General features: G+C 37.8%; 1 protein-coding gene across 6 annotated transcripts in view; it reads left to right on the top strand.

The window, feature by feature from the left end:
- TENM3 (teneurin transmembrane protein 3) overlaps positions 1–21276 on the top strand; it is a 2405282-nt gene that overhangs the window by 1543891 nt on the left and 840115 nt on the right. For all 6 annotated transcript variants that reach the window (XM_082444070.1, XM_082444075.1, XM_082444071.1 and 3 more), the window contains exon 7: positions 9607–9687. The gene's annotated coding sequence lies outside the window, so the exon portion shown is untranslated. The remainder of the gene's footprint in view (positions 1–9606; positions 9688–21276) is intronic.

A 21276-nucleotide genomic window follows, 5' to 3' on the forward strand; every position in this document is an offset into this window, starting at 1 on the left:
AGTCAATCTCGAAGTTTCTAACATGCTGTGATTAACTATATGGTGATCAGCTGTGTGTCAGTCTAATTCATAGTCAGGATGGACCAAACAATCAAACCAACTTCTCTACTCTTGAGTTATTTGTCTCATATAGACGCTGCCTTGGGTTGTTTTGTTGGCATAGAATTACACTTAATAAAATCCTAAAATTTTTAAAGAATGAGAAGTCACTGAAACCATGCATTTACACTTGATAACTTTAGGAAAGATTATTTTCTAATGATTTATTCTGACCTGTGACATGCAGGAAGGTTGAGTCCTGAATCATTGCATAATATTCAAGATCCCTCAGATAGAAAGGCTGCATTTCAGAAAAGAGAACCGTAGTTCACCAGTGACATTAAGTGTTATGAATTTTTAAGTAATTAACTAGTAATTAACTACTATACTCTCTAAAGGTATATAATTATAAGCAATGAAGGATAGCTATTACCCTATTAGCCTATATCAGGGCTAAGCAATTACAATCAAAAGCTATTCTGGAGGAGGAGCTTCAAGATGGTGGAAGAGTAAGACGTGGAGAGCGCCTTCCTCCCCACAAATACATCAGAAATACATCTACATGTGGAACAACTCCTACAGAACCCCTACTGAACGCTGGCAGAAGACCTCAGACCTCCCAAAAGGCAAGAAACTCCCCACGTACCTGTGGAGGGGAAAAGAAAACAGAAACAACAGACACAAAAGAATAGGGACGGGACCTGCACCAGTGGGAGGGAGCCGTGAAGGAGGAAAGGTGTCCACACACTAGGAGCCCCTTCGCGGGCAGAGACTGCGGGTGACGGAGGGGGGAAGCTTCGGAGCCACGGAGGAGAGCGCAGCCACAGGGGTGCGGAGGGCAAAGCGGAGAGATTCCCACACAGAGGCTCAGCGCCGACCAGCACTCACCAGCCCGAGAGGCTTGTCTGCTCCCCGGCCGGGGCGGGCGGGGCTGGGAGCTGAGGATCGGGCTTCGGTCGGATCGCAGGGAGAGGACTGGGGTTGGCGGTGTGAACACAGCCTGAAGGGGTTGGCGCACCACAGCGAGCCGGGAGGGAGTCCGGGAAAAGTCTGGAGCTGCCGAAGAGGCAAGAGACTTTTTCTTACCTCTTTGTTTCGCGGTGCACGAGGAGAGGGGATTCAGAGCACCGCCTAAACGAGCTCCAGAGACGGGCACGAGCCGCGGCCATCAGCGCGGACCCCAGAGACGGGCATGAGACGCTAAGGCTGCTGCTGCCGCAACCAAGAAGCCTGTGTGCGAGCACAGGTCACTCTCCACACCACCCCTCCCGGGAGCCTGTGCAGCCCGCCACGGCCAGGCTCCCGTGATCCGGGGACAACTTCCCCGGAAGAACGCACGGCGTGCCACGGGCTGGTGCAACGTCACGATGCCTCTGACGCCGCAGGCTCGCCCCGCCTCCTCCGTACCGCTCCCTCCCCCCGGCTGAGTGAGCCAGAGCCCCCGAAGCAGCTGCTTCTTTAACCCCGTCCTATGTGAGCGGAGAACAGACGCCCTCAGGCGACCTACATGCAGAGGCGGGTCCAAATCCAAAGCTGAGCACCGGGAGCTGGGAGCTGTGCAAACAAAGAAGAGAAAGGGAAATTTCTCCCAGCAGCCTCGGGAGCACTGGATTAAATCTCCACAATCGACTTGATGTGCCTGCATCTGTGGAATACCTGAATAGACAACGAATCATCCCAAATTGAGGAGGGGGACTTTGGGAGCAACAATATATATGTTGTTTTCCCTTTTTCTGAGTGTGTGTGTGTAGGCTTCTGTACATGAAGATTTTGTCTGTATAGCTTTGCTTTTACCATTTGTCCCAGGGTTCTGTCCATCCATTTTTTTTTTAATTAGTTAAAAAAATTTTTTTCTTAATAATTATTTTTATTTTAATAACTTTATTTTATTTTATTTTATCTTCTTCTTTCTTTCTTTCTTTTTTTTCTCCCTTTTATTCTGAGCTGTGTGGAGGACAGGCTCTTGGTGCTTCAGCCAGGCGTCAGGGCTGTGCCTCTGAAGTGGGAGAGCCAACTTCAGGACACTGGTCCACAAGAGACCTCCCAGCTCCACGTAATATCAAACGGCAAAAATCTCCCAGAAATCTCTATCTCAATGCCAAGACCCAACTCCACTCAACGACCAGCAAGCTACAGTGCTGGACACCCTATGCCAAACAACTAGCAAGACAGGAACACAAACCCATCCATTAGCACAGAGGCTGCCTAAAATCATAATAAGGCCACAGACACCCCAAAACACACCACCAGACGTGGACCTGCCCACCAGAAAGACAAGATCCAGCCTCATCCACCAGAACACAGGCACTAGTCCCCTCCACCAGGAAGCCTACACAGCCCACTGAACCAACCTTAGCCACTGGAGACAGACACCAGAAACAACAGGAACTACGAACCTGCAGCCTGCGAAAAGGAGACCCCAAATACAGTAAGTTAAGCAAAATGAGAAGACAGAGAAACACACAGCAGATGAAGGAGCAAGGCAAAAACCCACCAGACCTAACAAATGAAGAGGACATAGGCAGTCTACATGAAAAAGAATTCAGAATAATGATAGTAAAGATGATCCAAAATCTTGGAAATAGAATGGAGAAAATACAAGAAATGTTTAACAAGGACCTAGAAGAAGTAAAGAGCAAACAAACAAATGAACAATGCAATAAATGAAATTAAAAATTCTCTAGAAGGAATCAATAGCAGAGTAACTGAGGCAGAAGAACGGATAGGTGACCTGGAAGATAAAATAGTGGAAATAACTGCTGCAGAGCAGAATAAAGAAAACAGAATGAAAAGAACAGAGGACAGTCTCAGAGACCTCTGGGACAACATTAAACACACCAACATTCGAATTATAGAGGTCCCAGAAGAAGAAGAGAAAAAGAAAGGGACTGAGAAAATATTTGAAGAGATTATAGTTGAAAACTTCCCTAATAGGGGAAAGGAAATAGTTAATCAAGTCCATGAAGCGCAGAGAGTCCCATACAGGATAAATCCAAGGAGAAACATGCCAAGACACGTATTAATCAAACTATCAAAAATTAAATACAAAGAACAAATATTAAAAGCAACAAGGGAAGGGCTTCCCTGGTGGCGCAGTGGTTGAGAATCTGCCTGCCAATGCAGGGGACATGGGTTCGAGCCCTGGTCTGGGAAGATCCCACATGCCGCAGAGCAACTGGGCCCGTTAGCCACAACTACTGAGCCTGCGCGTCTGGAACCTGTGCTCTGCAACAAGAGAGGCCGCGATAGTGAGAGGCCTGCGTACCACAATGAAGAGTGGCCCCTGCTCGCCGCAACTAGAGAAAGCCCTCGCACAGAAACGAACACCCAACACAGCCAAAAATAAATAAATAAATTTATAAAAAAAAAAAAAAAGCATCAAGGGAAAAACAACAAGTAACACATAAGGGTACCCCCATAAGGTTAACAGCTGATCTTTCAGCAGAAACTCTGCAAGCCAGATAGGAGTGGCAGGACATATTTCAAGTGATGAAAGAGAAGAACCTACAACCAAGATTACTCTACCCAGCAACGATCTCATTCAGATTTGACGGAGAAATTAAAAGCTTTACAGACAAGCAGAAACTAAGAGAATTCAACACCACCAAACCAGCTTTACAACAAATGCTAAAGGAACTTCTCTAGGCAGGAAACACAAGAGAAGGAAAAGACCTACAATAACAAACCCAAAACAATTCAGAAAATGGGAATAGGAACATACATATCAATAATTACCTTAAATGTAAATGGATTAAATGTTCCAGCCAAAAGACATAGACTGGCTGAATGGACACAGAAACAAGACCTGTATATATGCTGTCTACAAGAGACCCACTTCAGACCTAGGGACACATACAGACTGAAAGTGAGGGGATGGAAAAAGATGTTCCATGCAAATGGAAATCAAAAGAAAGCTGGAGTAGCAATTCTCATATCAGACAAAATACACTTTAAAACAAAGACTATTACAAGAGACAAAGAAGGACACTACATAATGATCAAGGGATCGATCCAAAAAGAAGATATAACAATTGTAAATATTTATGCATCCAACATAGGAGCACCTCAATACATAAGGCAAATACTAACAGCCATAAAAGGGGAAATCGACCGTAAAACAATCATAGTAGAGGACTTTAACTCCTCACTTTCACCAATGGACAGAGCATCCAAAATGAAAATAAATAAGGAAACACAAGCTTTAAATGATACATTAAACAAGATGGACTTAATTGATATTTATGGGACATTCCATCCAAAAACAACAGAATGCACATTCTTCTCAAGTGCTCATGGGACATTCCCCAGGATAGATCATATCTTGGGTCACAAATCAAGCCTTGGTAGGTTTAAGAAAACTGAAGTCGTGTCAAGTATCTTTTCTGGCCACAACGCTATGAGACTAGATATCAATTACAGGAAAAAATCTGTAAGAAATACAAACACATGGAGGCTAAACAACACACTACTTAATAACCAAGAGGTTACTGAAGAAATCAAAGAGGAACTCAAAAAATACCTAGAAACAAATGACAATGAAAACACAATGACCCAAAACCTGTGGGATGCAGCAAAAGCAGGTCTAAGAGGGAAGTTTATAGCTATAGAAGCCTACCTTAAGAAACAAGAAACATCTCCAATAAACAACCTAACCTTACACCTAAAGCAATTAGAGAAAGAAGAACAAGAAAAGCCCAAGGTTAGCAGAAGGAAAGAAATCATAAAGATCCGATCAGAAACAAATGAAAAAGAAATGAAGGAAACGGTAGCAAAGATCAATAAAACTGAAAGCTGGTTCTTTGAGAAGATAAACAAAATTGATAAACCATTAGCCAGACTTGTCAAGAAAGAAAGAGAGAATACTCAAATCAATAGAATTAGAAATGAAAAAGGAGAAGTAACCACTGACACTGCAGAAATACAAACGATCATGAGAGATTACTATAAGCAACTCTATGCCAATAAAATGGACAACCTGGAAGAAATGGACAAATTCTTAGAAATGCACAACCTGCCGAGGCTGAACCAGGAAGAAATAGAAAATATGAACAGACCAATCACGAGCACTGAAATTGAAACTGTGATTAAAAATCTTCCAACAAACAAAAGCCCAGGACCAGATGGCTTCACAGGCGAATTCTATCAAACAGTTAGGGAAGAAATAACACCTGTCCTTCTCAAACTCTTCCAAAATATAGCAGAGAGAGGAACACTCCCAAACTCATTCTTCGAGGCCACCATCACTCTGCTACCAAAACCAGACAAAGATGTCACAAAGAAAGAAAACTACATGACAATATCACTGATGAACATAGATGCAAAAATCCTCAACAAAATACTAGCAAACAGAATCCCACAGCACATTAAAAGGATCATACATTATGATCAAGTGGGGTTTATCTCAGGAATGCAAGGATTCTTCAATATACGCAAATCAATCACTGTTATACACCATGTTAACAAATTGAATGAGGTAAACCATATGATCATCCCAATAGATGCAGAGAAAGCTTTCAACAAAATTCAACACCCATTTATGATAAAAACCCTGCACAAAGTAGGCATAGAGGGAACTTTCCTCAACATAATAAAGGCCATATATGACAAACCCACAGCCAACATCGTCCTCAATGGTGAAAAACTGAAACCATTTCCACTAAGATCAAGAACAAGACAAGGTTGCCCACTCTCACCACTATTATTCAACATAGTTTTGGAAGTTTTAGCCACAGCAATCAGAGAAGAAAAAGATATAAAAGGAATCCAAATTGGAAAAGAAGAAGTAAAGCTGTCACTGTTTGCAGATGACATGATACTATACATAGGGCATCCTAAAGATGCCACCAGAAAGCTACTAGAGCTCATCAATGAAATTGGTAAAGTAGCAGGATACAAAATTAATGCACAGAAATCTCTTGCATTCCTATACACTAATGATGAAAAATCTGGAAGTGAAATTAAGGAAACACTCCCATTTACCATTGCAACAAAAAGAATAAAATATCTAGGAATAAACTTACCTAAGGAGACAAAAGACCTGTATGCAGAAAATTATAAGACAGTGATGAAAGAAATTAAAGATGATGCAAATAGATGGAGAGATATACCATGTTCTTGGATTGGTAGAATCAACATTGTGAAAATGACTACTACCCAAAGCAATCTACAGATTCAATGCAATCCCTATCAAACTACCACTGGCATTTTTCACAGAACTAGGACAAAAAATTTCACAATTTGTCTGGAAACGCAAAAGACCCCGAATAGACAAAGCAATCTTGAGAAAGAAAAACGGAGCTGGAGGAATCAGGCTCCCTGACTTCAGACTATACTACAAAGCTACATAATCAAGACAGTATGGTACTGGCACAAAAACAGAAATATAGATCAGTGGAACAGGATAGAAAGCCCAGAGATAAAGCCACGCACTTATGGTCACCTTATCTTTGATAAAGGAGGCAAGAATATACAGTGGAGAAAAGACAGCCTCTTCAATAAGTGGTGCTGGGAAAACTGGACAGCTACATGTAAAAGAATGAAATTAGAACACTCCCTAACACCATACACAAAAATAAACTCAAAGTGGATTAAAGACCTAAATGTAATGCCAGACACTGTAAAACTCTTAGAGGAAAACATAGGCAGAACACTCTATGACATAAATCACAGCAAGATCCTTTTTGACCCACCTCCTAGAGAAATGGAAATAAAAACAAAAATAAGCAAATGGGATCTAATGAAACTTAAGCACAGCAAAGGAAACCATAAACAAGATGAAAAGACAACCCTCAGAATGGGAGAAAATATTTACAAATGAAGCAACTGACAAAGGATTAATCTCCAAAACATACAAGCAACTTATGCAGCTGAATATCAAAAAAACAAACAACCCAATCCCAAAATGGGTAGAAGACCTAAATAGACATTTCTCCAAAGAAGATATACAGTTTGCCAACAAACACATGAAAGAATGCTCAACATCATTAATCATTAGAGAAATGCAAATCAAAACTACAATGAGATATCATCTCACACCAGTCAGAATGGCCATCATCAAAAAATCTACAAACAATAAATGTTGGAGAGGGTGTGGAGAAATGGGAACCCTCTTGCACTGTTAGTGGGAATGTAAATGGATACAGCCACTATGGAGAACAGTATGGAGGTTCCTTAAAGAACTAAAAATAGAACTACCATACAACCCAGCAATCCCACTACTGGGTATATACCCTGAGAAAACCATCATTCAAAAAGAGTCGTGTACCACAATGTTCATTCCAACTCTATTTATAATAGCCAGGACATGGAAGCAACCTAAGTGTCCATCAACAGATAAATGGATAAAGAAGATGTGGCACATATATACAATGGAGTATTACTCAGCCATAAAACGGAACAAAACTGAGTTATTTGTAGTGAGGTGGATGGACCTAGAGACTGTCATACAGAGTGAAGTAAGTCAAAGAGGAAAACAAAATACCGTATGCTAACACATGTATGAAATCTAAAAAAGAAGAAAAAAAAAGAAAATGGTCCAAAGAACCTGGGGGCAAGGCTGGAATAAAGATGCAGACCTACTAGAGAATGGACTTGAGGATACAGGGAGGGGGAAGGGTAAGCTGGGACATAGTGAGAGAGTGGCATGGACATATATACGCTACCAAACGTAAAATAGATAGCTAGTGGGAAGCAGCCTCATAGCACAGGGAGATCAGCTCTGTGCTTTGTGACCACCTAGAGGGGTGGGATAGGGAGGGTGGGAGGGAGGGAGATGCAAGAGGGAAGAGATATGGGGACATGTGTATATGTATAACTGATTCACTTTGTTATAAAGCAGAAACTGACACACCATTGTAAAGCAATTATCCTCTAATAAAGATATTAAAAATAAAATAATTTAAAAAATAAAAAATTTATAAAAGCTATTGTGGTTATTTTGATATTGGCCGGCCTCTTAACTGATAATACTTTTTTATGGTGTTTGATTAAATAAAAATAACAAGTTGAAAATTTTAATGGCAATCATCATTAATAATAAAATACATGTATTAAAAAATAAAAAATAAAATACATGTATTGGTATTTCCCAGAGGTTATAGCAACTACAAACAGTAAAATCTCCTTCAAGCAAGTTGGCCAATGACATCTCTGACCATCTGATGGTGGCCATTAATTATAAAGAACCAATTGTACTTGCTGGGAATTAATAAAAATCTCAATGAGAAAGGAAACTGACAGAGGTAAGCGAGTAGTGCTCAGGGTTACAAAAAGGTGTGTGCAGAACTGCAGACTAGAATTCTTGTCTCTGAAGAGGCAGCATGGTCTGGTAGAGCAAGTACGTTTCTCAGAGTCAACCAAATTGGGCTTCACATCACCCTCATGCAGGGCGACTTGCAAAATACTTAACAGCTGGTCTGTGTACAGGCACAACTACAGACGCTGGCTGTAAAAGCGCTGACGTTCATGTGTAATGGCAGAATATGAGTATGCATGAGGTCAGCCCCACCATTTTACAGCACTTTTTTGTCGTCATCTTTGCACCTAACCAAGTCAACAAACAGATAAGCACTTTTCTATTAGCGCTGACTGAATTTCAAAGCACTCCGCCCTTGAGCACAGCCTCCTCCGTCCTTGTCTTTCCCCAGACTCTCTGAGCCTCCTTCCTCCTCTCTGACTGCTCCCTCGCTTGCTTCTTCCTTTCCCATAAATGTGAGGCTGACCCTTTCCCTCCCTCTTCATTCCCTACACTCTCTCCCTTGGCAATCTCATCTGACTTCACTGCTTTCAAATGATCATGACTCGGGGACTCCAGCATTTTTGCCTTGGCTCCTCTGCTACGGATTCCCAAGGAACCCTCTGCCCCTCATCACACATTATTATGACCCTTTGTACTGGTTTGTCCTGATAAACTGGGAGGTTCATGAGGGCTGAGCTCCTGCCTTTCTCATTCAGTGCTGAGTCCCTGGGTCTAGCATAGTGCTGGGAATGTCGCAAGTGACTCAAGTTCTAGTGCGCAAATTCTCTGAAAATGTTCTCCAGTGAAACTGAAATGCATTCGGCTCCCCCCCTCCCCTTCTCCACTATGCTCAAAGTTTGTACCTTGGTCACGTGCCCCATTTACTTGGATCGCCCTCCCTATCCATTCTTCACTGTTCCAGCTCCCGCCCACCATCTTTAAGAAATCATACTCTGCAGCCTTAACCTGAAGTCCGCCCTCATCCGTAAAGCTTTACCCAGTTTCCTTGTTGGAAGTACCCTGCCTCCTGATTCCCATAACATTTGACCTACAACTCTTTCGTGGTCCTCACCAGTTTGAGATCTTTATTGTACTTTTTTATTTACCTAATTTCCTTAAGGAAACTGTTATGCGTCACACATTACCAATCTCCTGTATCACCTGGTACATGCAAAGATACTTAGCAATTGCTTGTTAAAAAAGGATTAAGTGAATGTTATCGTTTTATAATTGTGTAGATAAATACATCATAGTGTAGTGAATACATACAGTTATAGTAAAACGAATACCTTATAGTAAAGCAATTTTTCCATTTTGTACTGTTTCTCCAGGCTTGTACCACAACCAATACCTTTGCTTGACAACTCTAATGCATAAACTGCCACAAAACTGAGGGAGAAGACAGCTTTTTGGTAAGTAGCATGTAAAATTTTAAATCTGGTTGTAATCAGAAAGCTATTATTTATGCCTCCATTGTGTTTCAAGCCCTATTTCATACTTTTTTTTTTTTCATATCCTGGTATGTTTTCTCGGAGATTAGACGGAATGGATGGAGAAAAGTTTTCAAAAAAATGATTGCTTCTTATAGACATTAGCATGAATCCTTTCAATTTTGACACCATGCTGAGACGATTCCATATATTTCTGAAATGAATTTATATTTTTGTGTACATTTTATTGAATGTAACTTTCAGAAAAAATGTGCAAATTGTAAGTGCACGGTGCTCAATTAATTTTCATTGAGTGAGCACATCCATGCAACTGGGAGCCAGTTAAGAAACAGAGTGTTACCAGTCCCCCTCGTAGACGCCCCAATCCCTGTGACCTCTGCAGTCACACCCCCTCTCCACCACCCTTTCCCACCCCCATCAATGTCAATTACAGTCATGACCTCCCAAACTGCAAACTAGTTTCCCCTACTTTCAAATTTTATGTGAATGGAGGGACTATCTTTTTCAATGACTTAAAAATAAAGACAAACTTGAAAAAGTGAGCAGGAAAACCAAGTGATGTTCTATTTATGTAGCAGCTGTTTTGCCAGATGATTTGACAGCTAATTGGAGTCGTATTGCTTCTTTCTTAAGCACAGCAAGTATCACCTGTTTTAATTGGGGGGTCACTGCTGATTCAGCACTGAACTTGGATTTTTTTTCTCATATTTGTGCCTAATAAATTATAGCCTGCCCAAGATCAGGAAAGGTATTCATCATGTCAAATGTTTACAGCAACTGTCTTTTATAATTAGAGCAAAAGATTTTCTTTTAGCATTGACTGATTAAATTGGTAATTAACATAGGATGAAGATTTTGCATGGTTTCTCAAAGGAACCAAGAAAATAGATAGAGGTACACTTAGATCAGCTAAAGGCTTAATAACACGTTTGTTCAAAGCTTTATTGTATTTAGCATAATAAATGAGAAATGGGATCGCATTTATTTATTTCAAGATGGATAACTGCCTTTCCAGTTATCTATTCTAGAGAAGGCCTTACTAAGAACCTCCTAATCTCTGTTAAGTTTTAGGCATCTTCCCAAGAAGTAACAATTAAGCCCTGATACTTCATATGCTTACTTAATGATTCAAATAGTATCTTATTGATCAAGATCCTGGAAAGAAAGATATTAAAGTTTCTATCTATCCTCAGTTTCCAAAATAATTGTTGCTGCCCAATTCCTTTTATACTATTATTAAATGTTATGACTTCTCATCCTAGTTTATTAATTTTCATTTTATGGCAACTGGTGCCTTTCTTAAAAATAATTTCTGTCATCCAAATCATCTCTTTCCATTTAGTGTGATTAATGGTTTGCAAATCACAGGGTGATAGTTTATATAATCTTGTTAATTATTGGTTATTCGTCTGTTACCCAGAGAAACGTCTTGACTTTGCTCCTCAATTTTATGATACACTCCAGTTTAGAGACCTATAGTCCTCTGTATGCTGCATCACCCCAACGTGTTCTTGAACTTGCATTCAACCATCTTTAATTATGTGAATTTTGCATGTAAGAAAAACACTTAAAGTAATATTTCCTAATCAAGTTATTTTTAAAACTACTCAGTGGAATTCTGTTTTTCTTAAAGAGTATGTATGTTTTAAAGCATTTAGTGAACTGGAAGATTAAAATTGGTATTAAAAGATACAATTCAACAACATTCCAACTTCTTTAAATGTTAGGAATTACAAAATAGCTACTTGGAGATTATTCCATTCAGTTATTAATATGTGTAAGTGTGAAAAACAAGACCTTTCTTCTATAATAAAGAGTGTCAATCCCTAATTACCCGGCCCCTCCAGCCTCACCCAATAGACAACCACTGTTCTTATTTCTATTATGGTGATTAGTTTTGCTTATCCTTAAACTTCATTTAAATGTAGCTCAGTAAATGCAATGTGGTTTTTTTTGCTTCTGGCTTCTTTCACTCAATATAATGTTTCTGAGTCACGTGCTGTTCTTGAGTGTAACGGTAATTAACCTTGAAACAAATCGACACTGCTTCAAAGTCTTCGCCCCACTTCACACTCCCACCAGAAATGTATGAGAGTTCCATTTGTCCCAGGTCTTCACCAGCATTTGTTGTTATTAGTCTTCTGGGTTTGGCTTTTCTTGTGACCTTGCTGTGGCTTTAATTGGCATTATCCTTATGATTAATGATTTGAGCATATTTTCATGTGCTTATTAGCCATTCACATTTCTCCATTTTTTGAAGGTATCTATGTAAGTCATTTGCCCTTTAGGTGTGTTTGCCTGATTTGTGGGAGCTTTTGAAATATATTTTGGATATAAGACCTTTGTCAGATTTTATGGATTATGAATATTTTCATTTAGTCTGTGGCTTGTTTATTTTCTTAACTGTGTCTTTTGATAAACTGGTGTTTTGATTTTGATGAACTCTAACTTGTTGATTTTTCGTTTATGGTTAATGTTTTTGGTGTCCTCTCTAAGAAATATTTGCCAATAACAAGTTTGAAAATTTTTATAGTTTTGGTTCTTACATTTCGGTCTGTGATGATCTTGAATTAATTTTTGTACATGGTTTGAGGTCAAGGTTGAGATGCATTGTCTTCACATTTTTATGCAATTATTCTACCACAATTTATTGAAAAAATAATGTCTTTCCAAGTTGACTTGCTTTGGCACATTAGTGAAAATCAATTGCTCATAAATAATATGTCTATTTCTGATCTATTTATTCTATTTCATTAATCTATTGGATCATCCCTATACCAATACCACTCTCTCTGGAACATGGTAGTCTTGAAATCAGATCATGTAAGCCTCCAATTGTGTTCTTTTCCATGATTGCTTTAGCTAGTTTAGATCCTTTACATTTCCATGTATATTTTAGAATTCACTAGTCAATTTCTACCAAAAAAAAATCCTGTTGGGATTTTGATTGAGATAGCACTGAGTCTGTAGTTCAATTTGACAGGAAATGACTATTTTAACAATTTTGAGTCTTCCAATCCATGAACATGGGAACTCTCTCCTTTCATTAAGATCTTTTTTCATATTTTTCCCTTTTCAGTGTAGATATTTCACACATCTTTTAAGCTTATTCTGAAATATTTTATCTTTTTATGCTCTTATAAAATGAATTTAAAATCTTCCATTTCCCATTTCATTGTTCACTGCCAATATGTAGAAATACCATGGATTTTTTAATATATTGGCCTTGTATCCTGCAATCATTCAGATGTACTTACTACTTCTAGTAGTTGTTTTTCCCATAGGTACCTTTGGATTTTTATGTAGATGGTCATTTTCTCTATGAATATAGAATTTCACTTCATCTTTTCCCATTTTGATTCCTTTTATGTCTTTCTCTTTCCTGTTGTACAAATTTGGACTACCTGGCAAATGTTGAAAAGAAGTGGTGGGAACAGATATTTTGCTTTGTTCCTGATCTCAGAAGAAAAGTATTCAATGTTTTATCATTAAGTCTGATGTTAACTTTAGGCTTTTGGTAGTTGCCTTTTAAGACTGAGGAAGTTCTGTCTATTCCTGGTTTAAGCGGTGTGTTTTTTTGTTTGTTTTTGTTTTTCTGAGTTTTTTTTTTATAATGAATAGGTATTGAATTTTGTCAAAAGCTTTTCTTCCTGCATATATTGAAATGATTATATGGTCTTTCTTCATTTTCTGATAATTTGGTGGATTAAATTGATCTTTTAAGTGCTATCTTTCATTCCTGGGATAAATCCCCATTTGGTTGTAATGTATGGCCATTTTATGTAATCCTGGATTTGACTTGATAATGTTTTCTTAATAAAACTTATTTAAGTCTATATTCTGGAGGAACATTGGTCTCTGATTTTCTTTTCCTGGAATATTTTTGTCAGGTTTTTATTATCAGGGTATTGCTGGCCTCTTTAAATGAGCTGGAAAATATTTATTTCCTCCTCCTTTCTTTTCTTAAATAACTATGTAGATTTATGTATCTATAAAATTTTGACAGAATTCACCAGAGACTCCATCTTGGCTTGGAGTCTTCTTGGTTGGGAGGTTTTTAATTACAAATTCAATTCTTTAAGAGATACAGAGTTATTCACATTTTTTCATTTTTTTTCTCATGTTAATTTAGGTGAATTGAGTTTTTCAACATTTTTATTTCATCTAAGTTGTCAAGCATTTTCCCACAAGTGTTCATAATATTCCATTGTTATCCTTTAAGTTTCTGTATGAACTATGGTCATATCCCCTCTGTCATTCCTTATACTGGCAATTTGTGTTTTCAATTTTTTTTTTTTGATAAGTTTTGCTGAGGTCCACTACTTTTATTAGTCTCTTCAAAGTACCAACTTTTGATTTGTTAGTTTTCTTTATTTTTTGTCTGTTTTTAATTTCATTTTTGCTCTTATTTTTACTATTTTTTTCTTCTTACTTTGGTTTTAATTTGATCCTTTTTTTCCAGATACTTAAGGCAGTAACATAGATTATTAGCTTTAAAATGTTTTTCTCTTCCAAGTATTTTTAATGCTACAAGTTTCCCTTGAATCACTGCTTTAGCTGCCTTTCACACATTTTTATTTGTATTTTCATTGTCATTTACTTGAAAATATTTTCTAGTTTCCATTTATGATTTATTTTACATTGCATAATTCAGAGGTATGTTGTTTTAATTCCAAATACATGAGAATTTTTCTAGATCGCTTATTCTTGTGGATTTCTAATTTAATTCCTGTCATTAGAGACATATTTTGTGAGATTTCTATTTTTTGAAATTTATTGAGACATTTTATTTTCTAGCCCAGCATCAGCATAAGGTCTATCTTGGTGAATGTTCCAAGTGCTTTGGAAAGAAATTCATACTATGAAATTTTTGGATGTGGTGTTATATAACTATTAATTTATTCAATTTGGTTGATCACATAGTTGAAATTGTCTTTATCCTAACAATTTTTTATCTACTAATTTTATAAAATACTGAGAGAGGTGTTAAAAATCTCTACTTATGAATGTGGATGTATCACTTTCTTTTGTTCTGTATAACATTTGCTTTATGCATTTTTGAAGCTCTGTTATTAGGTGCATACACATATACCTGTGTTAGGGTTAATGTAAGTTCCTAATGAAATAACTATTTTATCATTATGAAATATCCCTCTTTTAACACTCCTTATCTTCATATCTGCTTTGTCTGATGTTAGTAGAGCCACATTACCTAACTTTTGCCTATTGTTTTCATGGTATATCCTTTTCTAATCTTTTGCTTTCAGTATGCCTGTATCTTATAATGAAGGTGAATTTCTTGAGACCATGTATATTAGTTCTTCAATTTTGTCTGGTCTGCCTTATAATCAGAATTTTTAGCTTATTGCATTTAATAAAATTAATATTGCAGTTGAAGTCTGCAGCCTTGCTATTTATTGGATTTGGTTTTGATTCCTCTATTTCCCCTTTCCTGCTCTGTTTTGGGATTAATCTTTTTTTTCAATATACATTTTAGTTCTTCCATTCAGGGTCTTTAGTTGTACCTAATGTAATGGTTACAAGAGGCAATCTTATCATAGTATACTTAGTATGCTTCCCATAATATTTTAAAACTTTGTAACAGTATAATTACATTTGCTGCCTCATTCTTGTGCTATTTTTATCATATATTTTAATTCTACACACACTAAGACACTACAATATGATATTGTTTTTGCTTTAAACAGTCAGCTGTTTTAAAAAAAAAAACAACTAAGTATATTAGTTTGCTAGTGTTGCTATAACAAAATACCTGCTGAGTGGCTTAAACAACAGATATTTATTGTCTCGCAGTTCTGGAAACTAGAAGTCCCAGATCAAGGTGTCAGCAAGCCATGCCCCCTCTGTGGTAGATGCTAAGGAAAGCTCTCTGATCTAGGCCTGTCTCCTCTAACTTCTCATAGTTCCTTGGCTTCTGGGCACATAACTCCAATCTTCATATAGCATTCTTCCTGTATATATGTCTCTGTGTCCAAATATCCCCCCTTTTTTAAATTAATTAATTAATTTATTTTTATGGCTGTGTTGGGTCTTAGTTTCTGTGCAAGGGCTTTCTCTAGTTGCGGCGAGCGGGGGCCACTCTTCATCGCGGTGCGTGGGCCTTTCACTGTCGTGGGCTCTCTTGTTGCGGAGCACAGGCTCCAGACGCGCAGGCTCAGTAGTTGTGGCTCACGGGCCTAGTTGCTCCGCGGCATGTGGAATCTTCCCAGACCAGGGCTCGAACCCGTGTTCCCTGCATTGGCAGGCAGATTCTCAACCACTGAGCCACCAGGGAAGCCCGAAATATCCCCTTTTTATAAGGACATTGAGCATATTGAATTAGGATCCACCTAATGATCTCATCTTAACATGACTACATCTGCAAAGACCCTATTTCCAAACTAGGTCACATTCACAGGTACTGGGGATTAGGACTTCAATGTATGAATTTTGGGAGACACAATTCAACCCATAATGCTAAGAAAAGGGGGGAAACGTTTATATATATCTCTGTATATTTACAGTTTCCCACGTTCTTCATTCCTTCCCATAGATCAAGTTTCCATCTGGTATCATTTCCCTTCAGCCTGAAGATATTTTTGTAGCATTTCTGGCAGTGCAGGTTTGCTAGTGACAAATTTTCTCAGCTTTCATTTATCTGAAAATCTTTATTTTAATCTATGGAAAGGGTATTTTTTTACTGGACACAGAATTCTGGCTTGATAACGTTTTTTCCCATCACTTTGAAGGTGTCATTTAATTGTCTTCTGGCCTCCATTGTTTCTGATGGGAAGTTGGCCATCATTCATACTGTTATTCTTTTATATCAAGATCTGTCAGCTTAGCACTTTTTATATTTTAAGCCATGTAATTCTTTGCTGTAGGTGGCTTTCCTGTGCGTCATAGCGTGTTTAGCAGCACCTCTGGCCTCTACTTAGTTGCCATTAGCAACCCACCCGCACCTTCAGTGTGAAAATCAAATATATGTCCAATTGTCTCAAATATCCTGTTCAGCTTTATTGTTCCTTATTGTGGGAGAGCATGGTCATTGCCAGTTATTCCATCATGGCCACGTGTGGAAGATTTTCTGATTTGCAATGGTGTTTAATGAGAGACAAAATAATTGCAGTGAATCTGTTTTCATTTCAGTAGAGTTAAAGGACATGCCACCATCTTCAAATCTAGACAAATAAAATATCCCCCAATCTCTAATAAAGTGAACACATCTCCTGATTTTCCTAGCATAGTGCCAGTTAATGCCTATTATTGATAACTCCTCATTTCACTTTCAAAAATATTCTAATTTTTATACAACATTGTAAATCAACTATACTTCAATTTAAAAAATAAAAACAAAAAAATCTAGTTTTGGCAATAAATTGCCAGCCTACCGTATTTATACATATTAATAATAATGATTATAAGTGGGAGAATCCTATATAATCCAACGTAATCTTCATTATACAATCATTTTGAGTCTCCATTTTGCCTTTTCCAAATTTAAGAGCATTATTTCTTTTTAGGAATAATATTTTCTTTACCAGTGTGTAAGTTTGCGTACAACCAACCTCTCCGTTTGCTAGTGCTTTGAAATGTTTCAAATGTGGTCAAAAAGTGACTTAAGAAATAAACTGCATAACACAGAAGAGACTTTTATTAGGATAGTTCTCACATAGGAAAAATGTATCCTATTTACTCACAGATTTCTCTTTTACTAGATTTTTTATTGTCAAGAGACAGCAAATTGCTCTCACTTGCCATGGTTGGTTGGACTAACTCCATGGACCCTGGCCAGAGCCCTGGCTTGATACAAATGTGACAATGGACAGAGGCGATGATGTATTATTGGGAGGAGGAGTTAAGACATGTTCTTAGGTCTTGAAGCTCTCTTAGTTCCTCTTACAGTCAGGTACATCTTAGCTATCGTGACCTTCCGAAAAACACCCTACAGAAAAAGACATTTATGCAGAGAAAAATGTCCTATATTTCCTTACATTTGGAAAAGCATGAGTTTCTTAAGGAAAACAGTAATTGAGAGTAATTGCAGTATCTCTGGCCATCAGTATGACTCCCCTAATTTAAGGACATCATGTTCTCTGGACTGCATTTCTGGCCATGTAGTCAATGCCTTGGTAGCTTAGTAAACATAATGTAAGTCCGATACACTTGTTTATTATTTATTTTCTTTGAATATATACCTAGATAATGCAAACTGACAAAGTTGTTTTTCAATCACCCCATTGTATATCATATTGAAGATGGTAATAAATGTTGAACTTTCAAACCTTATGCAAATATGTTGTATTTCCATCTATCTCCTGTTCAACAATTTATTATTTTTATGTTTTCATATTGAAAATTATTCATAACCTATTTAATGTCAGACTTGTACCTACAATGAAATATGGAGAACACCTTTCATTAAGCGGAAGGTTTTCTTTTATGATAGTCCTTACAGAAGATTCAAACTGTTAGTCAGAGGTACTTATTTTGAGAGAGTAGCAGCTTGGGTGCTGTAATATGTTTCTTCTGTTTTAAAACATCCCAAAGAATGCTGTCAGCTCTAAGTTTCTATACCTAGTATCTCCTAAATCAGATCAGACCATTTTTATGTAATGGTTGCAAATGTGTTTTTTTGAATGTTAAATCTGCTTCTGTTTTTCAATCAATTTAAAATGTGTAGAAAAAAGTGTTCTGATTGTATATTATCCAATTTTCATCAGCTGCCGGAAGGAAATGCTGTGAAAATCTGTGATTTAAAACCCTTAAAACTTCTGCTTGAAATGCATGTTTTGTTAACAACATTAGAGATGCAAAGTATCTTAAACAGAATTTTGATGTCTTTATTAATAGCATTTAAAAGTTTTAGGATTTCAGATATTCATAGATTTTGTTCTCCTTGATTTACAAGGTCATGTACTTTAGACCTTTCTATTTCTCCTTTTGGAAATAATTGGAACTCTGAAGGCAAGTGGTAAAAGAAAGAAAAAGAATTGCATTATTAGCGACAATGCTATCCTTTCTAGGGTTTAATGGAAAAACATATTTTATATTGGCTATATAAATAACCATAAATAACAATGAACACTCAAAACCCATTGTGTATAAATCACTTGCCTGTGAGCTGCGTGAAATACAAAGATCTTGTCTTCCGTGAGTTTGTAATCTAGTTAAATAAATAAAAATACAACTTGCCAAAGGAGTGGTAGACTTAAGTGCTGTAGGGATTTAGAAGAGCAAAAATTGTTTTTCCTTTCTCTATGACTTGATGGCTGAAGTGGGACTTGAGTTAAGGAGTGAAAGTAATGCATAATAGTAATTCATGATGAAAATACTGTTGAATACTAACAAATTTAAGTGCAATGTATTTTTTTTCTGTGATCCTTATGAGTGTCTCATGCACTTTGTTTTTTTAACATCTTTATTGGAGTGTAATTGCTTTACAATAGTGTGTTAGTTTCTGCTTTATAACAAAGTGAATCAGCTATACATATACATATATCCCCATATCTCCTCCCTCTTGCGTCTCCCTCCCATCCTCCCTACCCCACCCTTCTAGGTGGTCTCAAAGCACCGAGCTGATCTCCCTGTGCTATGCAGCTGCTTCCCACTAGCTATCTATTTTACATTTGGTAGTGTATATATGTCCATGCCACTCTCTCACTTTGTCCTAGCTTACCCTTCCCCCTCCCCATGTCCTCAAGTCCGTTCTCTACTTCTGCGTCTTTACTCCTGTCCTGCCCCTAGGTTCATCAGAATCAATTTTTTTTTAGATTCCATGTATATGTGTTAGCATACGGTATTTGTTTTTCTCTTCCTGACTTACCTCACTCTGTATGACAGACTCCAAGTCCATCCACCTCACTACAAATAACTCAATTTCATTTCTTTTTATGGCTGAGTAATATTCCATTATATATATGTGCCACATCTTCTTTATCCATTCATCTGTTGATGGACATTTAGATTGCTTCCATGTCCTGGCTATTGTAAATAGAGCTGCAGTGAACATTGTGGTACATGACTCTTTTTGAATGATGGTTTCTCAGGGTATATGCCCAGTAGTGGGATTGCTGGGTCATATGGTAGTTCTATTTTTAGTTTTTTAAAGAACCTCCATACTGTTCTCCATAGTGGCTGTATCAATTTACATTCCCACCAACAGTGCAAGAGGGTTCCCTTTTCTCCACACCCTCTCCAGCATTTATTGTTTGTAGATTTTTTTTTTTTTTTTTTTTTTTTTTTTTAATTTTTTTTTTTTTTTTATTTTATTTAATTTTGGCTGTGTTGGGTCTTCGTTGCTGCATGTGGGCTTTCTCTAGTTGTGGCGAGCGGGGCTACTCTTCGTTGAGGTGCACGGGCTTCTCATTGCGGTGGCTTCTATTGTTGCGGAGCACGGGCTCTAGGCACACGGGCTTCAGTAGTTGTGGCTCGCGGGCTCTAGAGCACAGGCTCAGTAGCTGTGGCGCACGGGCTTAGTTGCTCCACGGCATGTGGGATCTTCCCGGGCCAGGGCTTGAACCCGTGTCCCCTGCATTGGCAGGCGGATTCTTATCCACTGCGCCACCAGGGAAGCCCGTTTGTAGATTTTTTGATGATGGCCATTCTGAATGGTGTGAGGTGATACCTCATTGTAGTTTTGATTTGCATTTCTCTAATGATTAGTGATGTTGAGCATCCTTTCATATGTTTGTTGGCAATCTGTATATCTTCTTTGGAGAAATGTCTGTTTAGATCTTCTGCCCATTTTTGGATTGGGTTGTTTGTTTTTTTGATATTGAGCTGCATGAGCTGCTTGTATATTTTGGAGATTAATCCTTTGTCAGTTGCTTCATTTGCAAATATTTTCTCCCATTCTGATGGTTGTCTTTTTGTCTTATTTATGGTTTCCTTTGCTGTTCAAAGGTTTTAAGTTTCATTAGGTCCCATTTGATTATTTTTGTTTTTATTTCCATTTCTCTAGGAGGTGGGTCAAAAAGGATCTTGCTGTGATTTATGTCATAGAGTGTTCTGCCTATGTTTTCCTCTAAGAGTTTGATAGTGTCTGGCCTTACATCTAGGTCTTTAATCCATTTTGAGTTTATTTTTGTGGATAGTGTTAGGAAGTGTTCTAATTTCATTCTTTTACATATAGCTGTTCAGTTTTCCCAGCACCACTTATTGAAGAGGCTGTTTTTTCTCCACTGTATATTCTTGCCTCCTTTATCAAAGATAAAGTGACAATATGTGTGTGGGTTTATTTCTGGGCTTTCTATCCTGTCCCATTGATCTATATTTCTGTTTTTGTGCCAGTACCATACTGTCTTGATTACTGTAGCTTTGTAGTATAGTCTGATGTCTGAGAACCTGATTCCCCCAGCTCTGTTTTTCTGTCTCAAGATTGCTTTGGCTATTCAGGGTCTTTTGTGTTTCCATACAAATTGTGAAATTTTTTGTTCTAGTTCTGTGAAAAATGCCAGTGGTAGTTTGATAGGGATTGCATTGAATCTGTAGATTGCTTTGGGTAGTAGAGTCATTTTCACAATGTTGATTCTTCCAATCCAAGAACGT

This window comes from Balaenoptera physalus (genome assembly GCF_965194825.1).
Source record: "Balaenoptera physalus genome assembly, chromosome: 21".
NCBI classification, from domain to species: domain Eukaryota; kingdom Metazoa; phylum Chordata; class Mammalia; order Artiodactyla; family Balaenopteridae; genus Balaenoptera; species Balaenoptera physalus.